The sequence below is a fragment of the Bos javanicus genome, chromosome 2, assembly GCF_032452875.1.
Source record: "Bos javanicus breed banteng chromosome 2, ARS-OSU_banteng_1.0, whole genome shotgun sequence".
Classification (NCBI taxonomy): Eukaryota; Metazoa; Chordata; class Mammalia; order Artiodactyla; family Bovidae; genus Bos; species Bos javanicus.
In genome coordinates this window covers 116,887,050-116,902,525 of record NC_083869.1, presented here as the reverse complement: position 1 = coordinate 116,902,525, position 15,476 = coordinate 116,887,050, and positions in this window count along the sequence as shown.

The window sequence follows — 15,476 nt, the reverse complement described above, 5'->3', positions numbered from 1 at the left end:
CCATTTCTTTCTCCAAGGCATCTTTCTGACCCTTGTTTGAATCTGAGTCTTCTGCCTTGGCAGGCATATCCTTCACCACGGAGTCACCAGGGAAGCACACTGAAGTTTTGAGTCAAGTTCAAAATTGAGAACATACTATACTTTTGTGTGATTGACAGTGGGATGAGACCACAGGGTAGAGGTTGGGATTGTGTGGAAAACCAAACAGGAAATGCCAGTGAGGTCACTGAGACCTACGGAATGGGTGGCAGTGCCCACGGAGGCCAGCAGAGGCAGCAGAGAGCTCAGAGGATCAGGAGGTTGACAGGGTTGATAGACTTCCGATTCTAGGACAATAGGACTTCAGCTTTTTTTTTTTGCTTTTTATGCTATCTTCTACCTCTGGAGTGGACCCATGGGTATTCATTCCATCAGAAGGTAACAAAAGGACTGCCAATTACCACTGTCTTGCTGAAAATGAAAGGTTAAAATCATCTCATGTAAAATTAACTAAGGGTGTACATAATATGCATGCTAAGTTGCTTCAGTCGTGTCTGACTCCTTGCCACCCGACAGACTGTAGCCCGTCAAGCTCCTCTGTCCATGGGATAGAGTAGTAGAAGGTAATTTGGAGCTGTGAATACCAATGAGCCTAGAGTCTGTTGGTTATAGAATCAGTTTGCTCAGCAATGTGTCAACAGCATCAAAGACCCAGGTCCTTTCCTTATGTCCACTCTGCTGTCTGCCCCACATTGGTGACCATCATCCAGTCTCTTCCTTCACGGTCATAAAATGGCAGCCATGCCTTCAGGTATCCCACGCGTAGACAACTGTCCACCTACAACCTCACTGGGAGCAAGAACGTGTTGGAGTCCCTTCTTACATCTTTTCCTAAGACTTTTAGATTTTTCACCTGCATCTTGTTGAACAGAATTTTTGTCATGTTTTTACTCCTGTAATGATTATTGGCAAATGGCGTGGAACCACCGTGACTAGACTATACTATTTGCCACTCACAACCTGTAGTTATGGAGTAAGTCCCATTCCTGAGCACGTGACAGGGCAAAGTGAAACCTGAAATAGGAAAGGAGTGAACCACCATGTGGATTGTGTCTGTCTTTGGAGTCTTTCATTTTCATTTGCAATTACAACATCAGGGAAGAGAATTACATCTAATTAAACTTCTCCATAATAGCTCTTCTAACTCATTGCTATAAGGTCTGATGCCGACATTAGTTGGTATTTCATTTGGGGCGGGATTGAGGAGAGATGTCGTCTGCACTGCCTTTCTCATGGGACTTTGCAGCAAAGGATTGGGGCAGCTGCAGATTTTTGGACAGTGCCCCCATTGCCAAAGCATGTCTCTTCTAAATTGCAAAAGCAGAGATTGCAAGTGAATGTACCTCCAGACACATGTCCTCAAACCAAGGCTGGAAATGTACTTTGTGGTTGTGCTTGTGCTCAGTCATGTCCAACTCTTGCGACCCCATGGACTCTATAGCAAGCCAGGCTCTCCTCCCTGGAGGAAAACATGGCAACCCACTCTAGTATTCTTGCCTGGAAAATCCCATGGACAGAGGAACCTAGGGGGCCATAGTCCATTGGATCACAGAGTCGGAAACAGCTGAGTGACTGAGAACACACCCGCACATTTTATCTCTAAATTCACAATTCTTTCCATTCCTGGTACAAAAAAACCCAATTCATATTGTCCAGTGTTTAATGCAAGGTGTCACTTGGAATGTTCCTACTACCATCAAGCTTATAAGACCATGAGCATGATTTCTTTGGAATACAGAAGAGCTGTGGTAACAGGTTGGTCCTCTCCTTTCTTATAAAGTGTGGATGGATTCCCAAAGGAGAAATCAGGGAGGCATTTAGTAGAAGTGTTCTCTCCCATCATTTTCTACCACTTTCAAAACAAGGACTGGGAATTGGAAAAATTTGTGTTTAATATGTGTGGGAATGAAAAAAAATAGCAGGTTTTATCATCACAGAAGGAGCTTCCTTCAGCCCTCCTGCAGGCACCCACCTTTGCCCCCCTGAAAATATACCCTAACATAGCTAATCTTCAGTTTTATCCTCACAAAATTCAGCTGATACTAGCTAACCTTCTGAAATTTGATTAACAACACTCAAAAAAATGTAGTTTGAATATGAGAACAAAGGAATCCAAGCAAATAATCTAGCCTGTAACCACGCATAGGACAAAAAATAGTCATCTGATAGAAAATTCCAGTGTATCCACACACTGACCTGTATTCAGTTCTTCATCTTTTTTTCCTTTCCTTTGGATGAAATAGAAAAGTTACCATTTTATTTCCTTACTCACATCTTTTGGTATTTCCAACTCTACTTTCTCCTATGTTCTGGAAAAAAAAAATTTTTTTTTTCTGGTCATTATCTTTCCTTTGCATTTAAGTTCTTTCCTGTCAATATTTAAATATGGTTGTTATAACCCCCTTCCCTCTTCTCTTAGACTTCCTCAGCTATTACATAAATCTCCCTTCTCTTTTCAGTCACAGTCAAATCAAAGAGCCGTCTATTCTGTGTTTTGTTTCAAATGCAGTTTATACAACTCAGTTCTCAATCCACTTTTTGCTAGTTTCTGCACTCTCCAATTCTTCTAAAATATCCTTACCAATGATAAATCTACTATTTATCACCCCAAGTGGGATGATTTTGGTAGTGAAAGGTGGACCATTCAAAATGATGTTTTTATAGCAAAAATCAGGACTTTCTTGGGCAAACTGGCACTTCTAGGAACACCACATCTCTGTTCTTATCTGATTGGATTACTTGGGAATATTGCAGACCTTCTATTTTTTAAAGCACTCTCTTTTCCCATGCCTGATTTTCCCATATCCTTCTGGTGGTTCTTTTTCATTGTTCTGGGATTCTACTCTTCCGAGCTATTAGATTTTGTGTTCCTCAGAGTTTGTTCTAAATCTTCTTACTATCTGCCCCTGTAGATGCTGTCCATTCCCAAGGTTTGAATGATCATCATATGGTGATGCTCATTCACAAGTTCACAACTAAAACCCTTAAGTGTCTTTTGATATTCAGGTCTTGGTATCCTATTTCTCTTGGCTTTCCAACAAGGTTTGTAATATTAACATTCCCAAATCTAAAACCATCTTTTACCCTAAAATCATCCCCCCACCTGTGTGTTCTCTTTGGTACCTCCAATTTTTCCATCGTCCAGTTCACGAGTCTGGGCACGGCATTTCCCTCCCCTCTCACTCCCTCCTACACATACCGTCCATCAGCAAAGCCTGCACTCCACCACTAAAGTCCCTACCTTCTCAGCTCACTCTGTTTCCACTTCTCCAGTTCAAGCCGTCTTTGTTTTGCACCTGGACTTCTGGAAAAACCTCTTATTTCAAGTTTGCACTTCTTTAAGATTTCCTTAGGCAGCCAACACTGTTATTTTCACACACAATATTAAAATACATAATATTTTATATTCTTATAAAATAGAAGAAGAATTTCTTATTCTATTCTGCTTAAAATATTTCAGTGAGTGAGTGAAAGTTATTCAGTCGTGTCCAACTCCTTACAACCCTATGGACTATGAAGTCCATGGAATTCTCCAGGCCAGAATACTGGAGTGGCTAGCCTTTCCCTTCTCCAGGGGATCTTCACAAACCAGGGATCGAACCCAGGTCTCCCACATTGCAGGTGGATTCTTTACCAAGTGAGCTATCAGGAAAACCCCTAAAATATTTCAAGGGCTCCTTATTTCTTTGAGGATGGATTCATATCTGGTTTTTGTTTAGTTGCCAAGCCTCAATTTTCCTTTTTTAGTTTGCCATTATAAAGTGTCTTTAGCTCCTTAAAAGCGCTATGTTCTCTCAGCTATAGATTTCTCATACATACTTTCCCCTTCTTTGCTCCCTAATGTCTTTCATCTATTTTAGTTTTAAACTAAATGTTACTTATTCTATAGCCTTCTCTTTTTCCAATAGGCTGATTTTGAATGTTTTTCTTATGGAAACTCAGAACACTCTGTACTTCCCAGAACATGATAATAGTCACATTATAAAGCAATTGCCTGTTCAATCACTTTCCTTCCCAATTAGACTGTAAGCATCATGAGAGTTTGAAATAAATAACAACAATAACAATAATAGTAATAATATTAATAATCTGTTATTATTATTATAGATGTATCTATCCCTGGGCTCTAATAGAAATCTTGGGATCTAGTATGTGTGTAATAAAGCTGAATGAATAAGTCATTGAGTGAATAATAATATTTCAGCTGATCCTTAAAGGATTAGTAAACTTCAAGACTCCAAGTTAGGAAAGACATTCCAAGAAAGAGGATTACATGTAGCAATGAACAGAGTTATAAAATTTGGGGATATGAATAAGAAGCTATGAAGACTCATTTTTGATATGAATAGTCAGTAGGCTAAATTGCAGAAGGATGGATCTGGAGGAGGGAAAAACCAGTCAAAATGCTAACCTGATAATAAAGGTGAGAAAGAACAATATTTTGATGAGCATATAGATATTACATGGGACCTTAAAAAATATCAGGCTGTTACGACAGGTAAGACAAGCCACTCAGACTGATTTTCTGAATATGCCAGTGGAAACAAATCAGCAGACAAAAGATTTCAGATCATTTTATCTGGTTCTGTCCTGGCTGATAGCTTGACACACTGTTAGAAATAGAGAAAGAACAAGCGTCTATTAGTTAGCAAGTGTCCGGTGATTACTGATGCCTTTTTCTTTCTATCAGCAAAAGGCCAACGAAGTATTTTTGTTTTCCTACATGGGAATAAAATGCTAGAAATTCATGGATAGACAGGTCTAGGTGATGAGTTATGTATTTTGAAAGCTGGCTTGGACGCAAATATTAATATATGTTTTTTCATGTATACCAACCTCTTCCTTCCTGAAATATTAAACCAAATCTTGAACATTAAAGCCACAAATCAAATGTCTATTTCTAGCAGTTAAAATCAGTTTGAACAAGTAGAAATCAATGTATATTTTCTCCAAGTCACTGAAAATAATTCTACAATATCTTCCTTTTTTAGACAATGGGCTTTTTTTTTTTTTTTAAGAGAAAGGGAAATCATCAAAAAGCAGAAAAGAGAATGACCACCCAAAGTACCTTCATAAAAAAGGTGTCTGATGCACAAAAAAATACTTGATACACCTCTGCTGAAGCAGAAGATGAAAGTGATGATAAATTTCAGGTGTCAGAGAAGTGATGAAGAAAAGGTTTGGATTTTTTGGTGATTTTGAAATCACATTGCACACAGGGAAGTTGTGCACCAAAACTGTTTACTATCACAGCTCCCCATCCTAAACCCAACTCTTCCAAAAACGCAAAATTTCATTTCTAAGGAAGAAAGAAGGTAAGACAGATCCACCATAACTCTCAGAATATTTCCTCTGACATGTTTTTCACAGGGTCACACCCAAAGTAGCCTGTCACCATCATATTTTATACAAAATGAAATAGAATGGAATAGAAAATGCAAGTCTGAATCACATACTTTAAATCTAAGTATTGCTTTATAAATTTGTGTTTCAGTCATGTGTGTCTGTTTGTATCTGTGTGTGTGTGTGTATGTGTGGTTTTACTGGGTCATAATACAAGACAAAAGGCAAAATATATTTCCTTCAGTCCATCATGGTCAAAAGCATTTGAAAAATCTTGCCCTTCCCCAGCCAGTGCCCTTTTTCTGCTCCGTATCCAACTGAAAAGTGTTATTGCCAGAAACTTCCACCTCCACGGAAACATTCCTGCCTGTCGTCTCCTTCCTTGAGCACTGGGGATGAACACTGGCTCGTTTTAGAGCTTGTCTGTCTGTGTTGATGAACTAACAGGAGCAGATGTGCCTTCTACGTGTCCCTCCCGTGTTCTAATCCAATCATTTCCAGCCACCGAAGACGTCCAGTAAAAATGTTTGCAAAGGGCCAGTCCTTGTTCTCAGTGTACAATGTAAACTTCCATTAGAGAATCAATTGTCAAAGAATCCTACTATTTGAAAAACGTTAAGCCTAAGTACACCTTCATGCTGTATTTCCATTCACTGTCTGCATACTCTCACTCTTGCTTTCCTTGTTCCTCCCTCGGCTAGTTTTGGAGAGCCTAAGTCATTCAGTTTCCAAAGACAACTTGGCCTTGAAGGTTGTATTGGTGAAGCTCTCCAAGCTTTCAATGTCATAAGGAAGATAAATATACAAATGACTAACAAGAAAACATGTTTAAACACTTAAGAATTTGAATGTAAAATAGAAATGGCACCATGACCAAGAAGGAGTCCCAGTTTTCCTGATACTGGGGAATTCAGCAAGCTCCCTAATTAGCAAAAAAGTTAGATGATTGTTGTTTGATTCTGCAGCCCTGAGCTAAGTGGCCAAAATCTCTTTGTTCCTATGAGTTTATTGTTTATGAATGGAGAATCTGGTCAGGTCCTTCTCCTATTCTGGAAAGTGTGGCAGGGTTGACTTAGTAGTGGCTATCTCAGAAACGCCTTCTGCCAAGTCCTTTCAAAGGCGAAGGTCCATCTTTGTGAAGGGGCTCCTGAGCTTGTCTGTTATGAGGAGGATGGTACCATCTGGGTATTTCCCTCTGTCTTAGTTCACTTGAGCAGCTATAACAAAATATCACAAACTGGGGAGCTTATAAACAAACAGAAATATTTTTTTTTCAATTCTGGAGCCTGAAAGTTTAAGATCAAAGTGCCAGAAATGTCCCCTCTTTCAAGCCATAGACTTCTTGTGTTCTCACAGGGCAGAAGGCACAAGGGTCTCTCTCAGCCCTCTTTTATGAGGGCACTAACCCTTTTCAGGAGGGTTCCACCCTCATCATCAAATCAACTCCTAACTCCCTACCACCTCCACCTCCCAATAACATTACATTGGAAGTAAGGTTCCAATGTATGAATGTATGAATTTGAGGTGGTGGGGGCAGAGTCAGATCACATCACACTCCTTCATGGGTTCTCTGCAGAGGGGTTAGCTGTTAAAGCAGAAGGAAGCTGGTTGGTTCGCTAGACAGTGGCAGGCACCAAGGAGTTACAGACTTATCCCTCAGTCCATCCAATTCAAGAGCTTGATTTGCTGGTGGGAATGAAAACTGTAGACCCTGAAAATGGTAAAAGCAAGTGATACAAAAGCTAGAATGATGAAAGTCCATGTGAGATGATTTGCCCAAGACATAGGGAATGATTGTGACAGTACTTGCACCTGGGTCTTCAACTCACAATACCAGCATGCTACTGTCTCTGTTCTAATAATAACATCAGAATAGTGTTTTATAGTTCACACACAAAAAATGCTTGTATTTATTATTTCTTCCCCTCAACAACACTGTGAAGTGATTAGAGGATTGTTTTATCCAGGTTTTACAGACTAAAGAATAGAGAATCTGAGAGGTTTAAATGACTTAACCAAATGTCACAAAGTGCCTTAATTTCAAAACTGAAGCACAAATGAAAAGCTACATAAAATGAAATACCTTGCAAGATATCAGTGGAGCAGGGATGTCAGTCATTGGGGTTGCAATCAAATGGATGATGGGTTGATTACAGCTCAAGAATAGCAGAAATGGGCTAGGGAAAGAGGGCGCCTATGTTGTTAGTGGTCAAGGGTGGGGGAAGCAGGATGAAGAACAAGTTCAGAATGTGTAAGAGAATAAGGAAAATGGCAAGTGAGCCACATGCTGGAGAGAAGGAATGCCAGGTTAGCATCACTCAGGTAACAAAGTGCTTCAATTATTCAATGTCAGTTTGGTTTCCCCCTAACTCCCACTGCAGCCTGATAGCAGTGACCCCCCAGATCAAACCAGCTCTCCTGAAGAAACGTCACCATCTCATGACAGGTGGTTGAGACCACAGTTCCACCACTTCTGGGAACTCAGTGCTAATGAGTTAAAGCCTCAGACCTCTCCTGGGCTCAGCCTCATGCAGAAGCTGTTATACTGAAAGAAGCTCAGGATACCAAAGAGAGAAAGCTGCCCGCTGGCTGGTCTGCATCACGTGTTTGAAATCTGGAGCTAAATCTTCAACAACTACAGCAGATACTACCCAGAAGCTGTGTCAGGAAATAACTGCAGAAGTTCATTATGTCTAAATATATTAGAAGCAAAGCTGCTCCTGAGAGTGGACGTGTGGAAGGAACAGAAATGGCCTGATTAGATGAATGTGTCTATATGTGGGTGTGCACATGTCTACATGACTTTGGTACAATCAAACATTTTTAACTCTGTATGCATTAGACTACAGACTGTGGGTTCACAGAGAGTTGGACACGAATGAGCAACTGACATTTTTACTTTCTTGTACAGTTCTTGGGGCTTCCTGGGTGGCAGGGGGTGGTAAAGAATCTGGGTTTGATTTCTGGACTGGGAAGATCCCCTGAGGAAGGAAATGGCAACCCACTCCAATATTCTCTCCTGGATAATCCCATGGGAGCCTGGTGAACTACAATAAATGGAGTCACAGGGTCAGACATGAATTAATGACTAAAACAGCAACAAAAACAAAGCAATTGTGATTATTTCTTGGGTGAACTTGACCTAGCCAGGTACACCCTGTAAAAGTGTCCATGCCTTCCCAGAAGGCTCAAGTCTGCTTTTGCTGGCCTGGAAGAAAGCAAACAGCCATGTTGTGAGCCATCTGTGGAGGGAATCAGTTAACTAGGACCTGGGGGTGGCCTGTGGTTTTTGAAAGGTACCCTGGTGACAGGCAGTTTAAAAAAAGAAGCCCCCATTCTACAACCACGAGGAACTGAAAGATCTTGGGAAAGGACAGAAAGCTCCAGATGAGGCCACACCTGGTGGACATCTTGATTTCAGTCCTGTGAGATCCTGAGCAGAGAATGCAGTTGTGCTATGCCTGGATTTTGGACCTACAAGAACTGTGAGACTTGAAATGGGTGTTGTTTTAAGACACAAAGTTGGTGGTAATTTGTTACAAAGTGAAAGAAAACTAATACAGCATTATATTAGCAGCTACCAATTTGATTTTGTTTTCCCCAAAGGCAAGCCACTTACCCCAACAACTTCTAAAACACTGATTGCTAGATTCCACCTCTCTAAGCTTCCTGAACTTCACTTTGAAGGAAAATGCAGAGAAGCCAGAACAACCAGAAGCTCTCAGGGGGCCTCTTTCCTTAATCTCATTGGAGAATACCTGGCAGCCAGGACCTTGGCTCTTCATTGGCATGGTGTCCTCCCCTGGCTGACGGGGTCCTGGATCATCACTTACTGGGGACTTGTCTGGTCATCAAACACGTGGAAGGCAAACATGCCACAAAGACACTTGCTCCTGACTTGAGTAGGAGGTGAGTTGGCTCCATTTATCTCAAAGCTTCTTAGCATAATGATGCTTTATGGCTCTTTATGACAGCCCATTACCCCCTCAAAAGGGAGGAGAGCAGAAAATGAATATTTTATTGGCTCCCATACAGTGGGCATGCCCTGGAGTAAAAATAAATGTCCTATGGCATTCATCTTTATAAAATGCCTTCTCCCTAATCATAAAAGTGATCCAATGATTTATCTCTTGAGCTGTCTCTCAGGGGTAATAAGTCAATAATTGTGGTCATATTCTGAGCTGGTCCTTGTGCTAGGTAAAGTTCTGTTCAGGCAGTCACAGTTTCTCTCACACAAAGGAAAATTATGAAGTGCTGGTTGGGGATCTGCTTTATTTTAATATTGCTGGGAGATTTTTTTCAGTCAGATGAGAACTGAATTTTTCTTATAGAGTGACCTTGGATTTTCTGAAGAATAATGACTTTTAAAACCTTGGTATCTCAGCAAAAATATAAAACAGTCAATTAAATGTCCCAAATATTAAAAATTCATTTTGCTGTAAATGAGTTGCAAGTGACATTGAGAAGGGACCAGTGAAATGGTGGGGATATTTCTATCTGGCAATGGCTGTGGAAGAACTCTCCAAGAAGGTGATAAAACGAAGAAAATTATACAACAGTCAAGTCAAAGGAGAAAAAGCAATGTCCAAAAGGCATTCACGTTGCAGGACTCATTGAATGTTCAACTGTGACAGAGTTTGATTGCCATCCTATGTCAGACCCACTTACTGAACTCTCCTGTACATTTATTCATTTTATTTGTCTTAGATTTTCTAGATGGAAAATATTATTTGTATTAATTTCTCAACAGCATTTAAAATTATCGACCACTCCTTCCTTCTTGAAATATCTTTCTTTTCTTATCTTCTTTCCTTTCACACTGTCATCTTCTCCCCAGCATCTTTGGCTAGTCAATTTCATTTTATTCCTCTGGTCCTTTCTCCTCTAATCAAAATTCAATTTTGCAATTGCTTAGGATTTGTTTTAAACATGTGTACTTCTTGCTTTACATTATCTTTTGGTTTCTCTCACATTTTACCCATTTCTACCAGATAATCAGAGAAGGAAATGGCAACCCACTCCAGTATTCTTGCCTGGAGAATCCCATAGCCCGAGGAGCCTGGCTGGCTACAGTCCATGGGGTCACAAAGAGTTGGACATGACTGAAGCATGCACATATCAGACAATTACATTTATACTAGGAATGTAGTTGTAATGTAGCTGCTGTATCTCCAGATAGACCTTGGTTCCTCAGGTAGAAAGAAAGGGAAGGACAAGGGGTGAAAACGTTATGCTTGTGTCTTGAAAACAAAGACCTTCCCTGAAGTTCCTAGAAGTGCTCCTTGGGAGCAATCTGAGTTATCTGAACAATCCTATATGTTAATAAGTTTGAGAAAGTGTGCATTTTTAGTTGGGCTTATTATCTCTGCACAGAATTAGGGTCTTGCTAGCAGTGGAGGAGAGAGTGAATATTGGGTAGATAATGACTCCCAAATCCATGTCTTCAGTCTTGACCTGATTTTGGAAATTGAAACCAATACATCAAGTGTCTATGTAACATGTTCACTTAGATACCTTAGATACCTTTGGATACCTCAAAATGAACTAGTCCAAAGTGATATTTCCCACTCAAGTTTTTCTGCCTTTCTTTGTTCTAATGTCAGGAAATGATTGTGTCAGTTGTCTAGTTAGTTAAAGCCCAAACTTCAGCATCATCTTCACTTCTCCTCTCTTACCACTTCCCTCCATCTAAAAATTACCAGTTCCTGCCTCATCTTGAACACATTTGCTTCTTTCCAATCCTAATCCTTTTACCTCATCCAGGCCACCATTTTCTAGTGCCTAAAATACTGTGATAGTCTCCTAACTAATCTCTTTGCATCAATATTTGGTGGTGGTGTCGTGTCCGACTGCTGCAATCCTGTGGACTGCAGCCTCCCAGGCTCTCTGTTCATGGGATTCTCCAGGCAATAATACTGGAGTGGGTTACCATTTCCTCTCCAGGAGATCTTCCTGATCCAGGAATCAAACCCGGGTCTCCTGCATTGCAGGCTCATGACTGAGCCATGAGGTATCATTTTTGCCTATCTCCAATACATTATTTTGTATTTTTATTTCCAGTTATTTTTTAAAAGTGTAAATATGATCTTAGCCCTTCCTTGGTTAAAGTAAATTAATAGTTTCCAAAAATTTTAGTATAGCCCAAAATTCATGTCTCACTGGCCCTTACTTTTCTCTCCACACGGTATTACATCATGGCTTCCTTTCTCTATTGAGCGATAAGGGACTTTCAAAATGAACTTTTTAACATGGTATAATGGTCTGTGGTGTTCTGCTGGTAAATTAGTTATTCAAGAATTAAATATATACATTATTATAACCAATAGCTGCAAATACTGCTATTGATAACTGTCTATTATGATATTCATTTTAACTTATTTCTGACTTTCTTTTTACGGGCAGTCCTTATTTATTTAAATATTTTAAATTTATTTTTGGTTGCTCCGTGAAACACATGAGATCCTAGTTCCCCATCCGGGGATTGAACTCATGCCTCCTGCAGTGGAAACACAGAGTCTTAACTACTGGACCATCAGGGAAGTTTCTATTCATTTTTTAATAAAATTTTTATACTATTTTAAAGGCTGAACTTCATTTGAAGTTATTATAAAGTACTGATTACAAAATACAAAATGTCACATTCTTTTTAACTATTGTATAATATTCTATTGCTTGTTATGTATCTATTAAGCCATAATGCAATAGTATCCTATTATTTACACATCTAGAATAAATTTCTAGATGCGGGATTGCATATTTAATTTAGCTTTTATTGGTCATGTTAAATAACTCTCTTTACTTTTACTAAAGGATAATTGATTTACAATGTTGTGTTGCTGCTGCTACTGCTGTTGCTAAGTCACTTCAGTCGTGTCCGACTCTGTGTGACCCCATAGACGGCAGCCCACCAGGCTCTCTCGTCCCTGGGATTCTCCAGGCAAGAACATTGGAGTGGGTTGCCATTTCATTCTCCAATGCAGGAAAGTGAAAAGTGAAAGTGAAGTCTCTCAGTCGTGTCCGACTCCTAGCGACCCCATAGACTGCAGCCTACCAGGCTCCTCCGTCCATGGGATTTTCCAGGCAAGAGTATGTGTTAGTTTCCGGTATACAGCAAAGTGATTGTTACATGTATACACTCAATATTTTTCACATTCTTTTCCCATATAGGTTTTTACAGAATATTGAGTAGAGTTTCCTGTGCTATGCAGTAGATCCTTGTTGGTTATCTATTTTACATACAGTAATGTGTGTATCGTGATGACAATTTTGTTAGAAGTATGAGAGGACTTCCATTGACTCAAACATCAAAAACTTTTAAGAAATATCCTTGAATGCTTCTTTAGATGTTGTGTCACTTGCAATCCAGAGCCCTCTTCTCCTTCGCCATAAGACCGCACAGTACTCGCCCAGTTTTTCTTCCCTCTTCTTGATTGTTTATGGGTAACTTTACCCACTGCGGCTTATCAACATTTTGATGGAGCTGGAGATTTCTCTGTCTTGTTTTTTCATGTTCACAGTCTGACTCTCTGGGTTTACACATACTGTCCAAGACTTCATCTCCAGTGTCTAAGTTATTGTGACTTAGATCACAGCTGTAAGAGAGAAGTCTTCCATGATGCTGCTTTATGTGAACTGCTACATTACTGGTTTTCTTTCACTTGGGTTAGTAAGCGGAGAAGGCGATGGCACCCCACTCCAGTACTCTTGCCTGGAAAATCCCATGGACAGAGGAGCCTGGTAGGCTGCACTCCATGGGGTCACTAGGAGTCGGACATGACTGAGAGACTTCACTTTCACTTTTCACTTTCCTGCATTGGAGAAGGAAATGGCAACCCACTCCAGTGTTCTTGCCTGGAGAATCCCAGGGACAGGGGAGCCTGGTGGGCTGCCGTCTATGGGGTCGCACAGAGTCTGACACGACTGAAGTGACTTAGCAGCAGGGTTAGTAAAGGTCTTCTATCCTGAACACTAGTTATCAAGTATGTTGGAAGAACTTTACAGTTTTGAAGTTCCATCTTGACTGATGTTTATGAAATGTTATTCAAAAGTGATTGACCAATATTTTGAACAATGTCTCTAACTTCAAAACATTTGTTGCTCAGTCATGTCTGACCCTTGGCAATCCCATGGACTGTAGCCTGCAAGGCTCTTCTGTCCATGAAATTCTCCTGGCAAGAATACTGGAATGGGTAGCTATTCCTTTCTCCAGGGATCTTCCCAACCTAGGGATCAGACTCAGGTCTCTTGCATTGCAGACAGATTCTTTACAGTATGAGCCATTAGGGAATCCCTTCTTTAACTGCAAATCTCTTACTAAACACCATCCTGTTACAAATCAAATAATAATTATTGTGAGTGAGTGCTCAGTCATGTTCAACTCTTTGTGGCCCCACAGACTGTAGCCCATGAGGCTCCTCTGCCTATGGGATTTTTCTGTCAAGAATGCTCTAAGTAGGTTGCCATTTCCTCCTCCAGGAGATCTTCCCAACCCAGGGATTGAACCCCATGTCTCCTGTGTCTCCTGCATTGCATTCAGACTCTTTACCACTGAGCCACTAGGGAAGCTCAATAGTTATAATAATTCATAGTGGGCAGGTCAAAGAAGAGTGACCAGTTTCTGACAATAAAATAAGTCATGTCTATGTAGGATCATATTCTATTCAGTAAAGTTCATTTCTAAGCTAGTTAAGAGAACTGTTGATTTTATTATTATTTCTATTTTAGATAAGAGGGATAAGATTTAGAAGAAAATTTTGAATTTGTGCATCTCAGATGAAGTGAATAAATTACATTTTTGAGATACAGAGGAGCAGATGACTTCAAGTACTAAGCCAAGGGGAAGGTTGGAGAAACTTTATTGGCCAATGTTAACTCTAAGCAAAGAGCTTAAGAGTGAGTTAATAAAGAAACATTCAAGGCTGTGCAAGCTAGGGAAATCACAGGATGACATTGAAAGTATTACAAAACAATTTTTAGAGTAAATGAACTATATTCTCTAAGTTAGGTTTCCATAGTATGTGAACCAAGAACTTCCAGATATTCAAGCTGGATTTAGAAAAGACAGAGGAACCAGAGATCAAAGTGCCAGCATCCAATGGGCCATAGAAAAAACAAGAGAATTCCAGAAAAATATCTATTTCTGTTTTATTGATTATGCAAAAGCCTTCTGTGTGGATCAAAACAAATGTGGAAAGTTCTTCAAGAAATGGGAATACCAGACCACCTTACCTGCCTCCTGAGAAATCTGTATGCAGGTCAAGAAGCAACAGGTAGAACTGGACATGACACAACGGAGTGGTTAAAAAATGGGAACGGAGTACATCAAGGCTGTATATTGTCACCTTGCTTATTTAAGTTCTATGCAAAGTACATCATGCAAAATGCCAGGCTGGATGAAGCACAAGCTGGAATCAAGATTGCCTGGAGAAATATCAGTAACCTCAGATTTGCAGATGACACCACCCTTACAGCAGAAAGCAAAGAGGAACTAAAGAGCCTTTTGATGAAAGTGAAAAAGCTGGCTTAAAACTCAACATTTAAAAAGCTAAGATGATTGCATCCAGTCCCATCACTTCATGGCAAAAAGATGGGAAAACAATGGAAACAGTGACAAACTTTATTTTCTTGGGCTCCAAAATTACTGTAGATGATGACTGCAGCCACAAAATTAAAATGCATGCTCCTTGGAAGAAAAGTTATGATCAACCTAGACAGCATTCTGAAAAGCAGAGACATTACTTTTACTGACAAAGTTCCATCTACTGAAAGCTATGGTTTTTCCAGTAGTCATGTATGGATGTGAGGGTTGGACCATAAAGAAATCTGAGTAATGAAGAATTGATGCTTTTGAACTGTGGTGTTGGAGAAGACTCTTGAGGGTCACTCGGATTGAAAGGAGATCAAACCAGTCAACTCTAAAGGAAATCAGTCCTGAATATTCATTGGAAGGACTGATGCTGAAGCTGAAGCTCCAATATTTTGGCCATGTGACGTGAAGAACTGACTCACTGGAAAAGACTCTGATGTTGGGAAAGATTGAAGGCAGGAGGAGAAGGGGATGACAGAGGATGAGATGGTTGGATAGTGTCACCGAC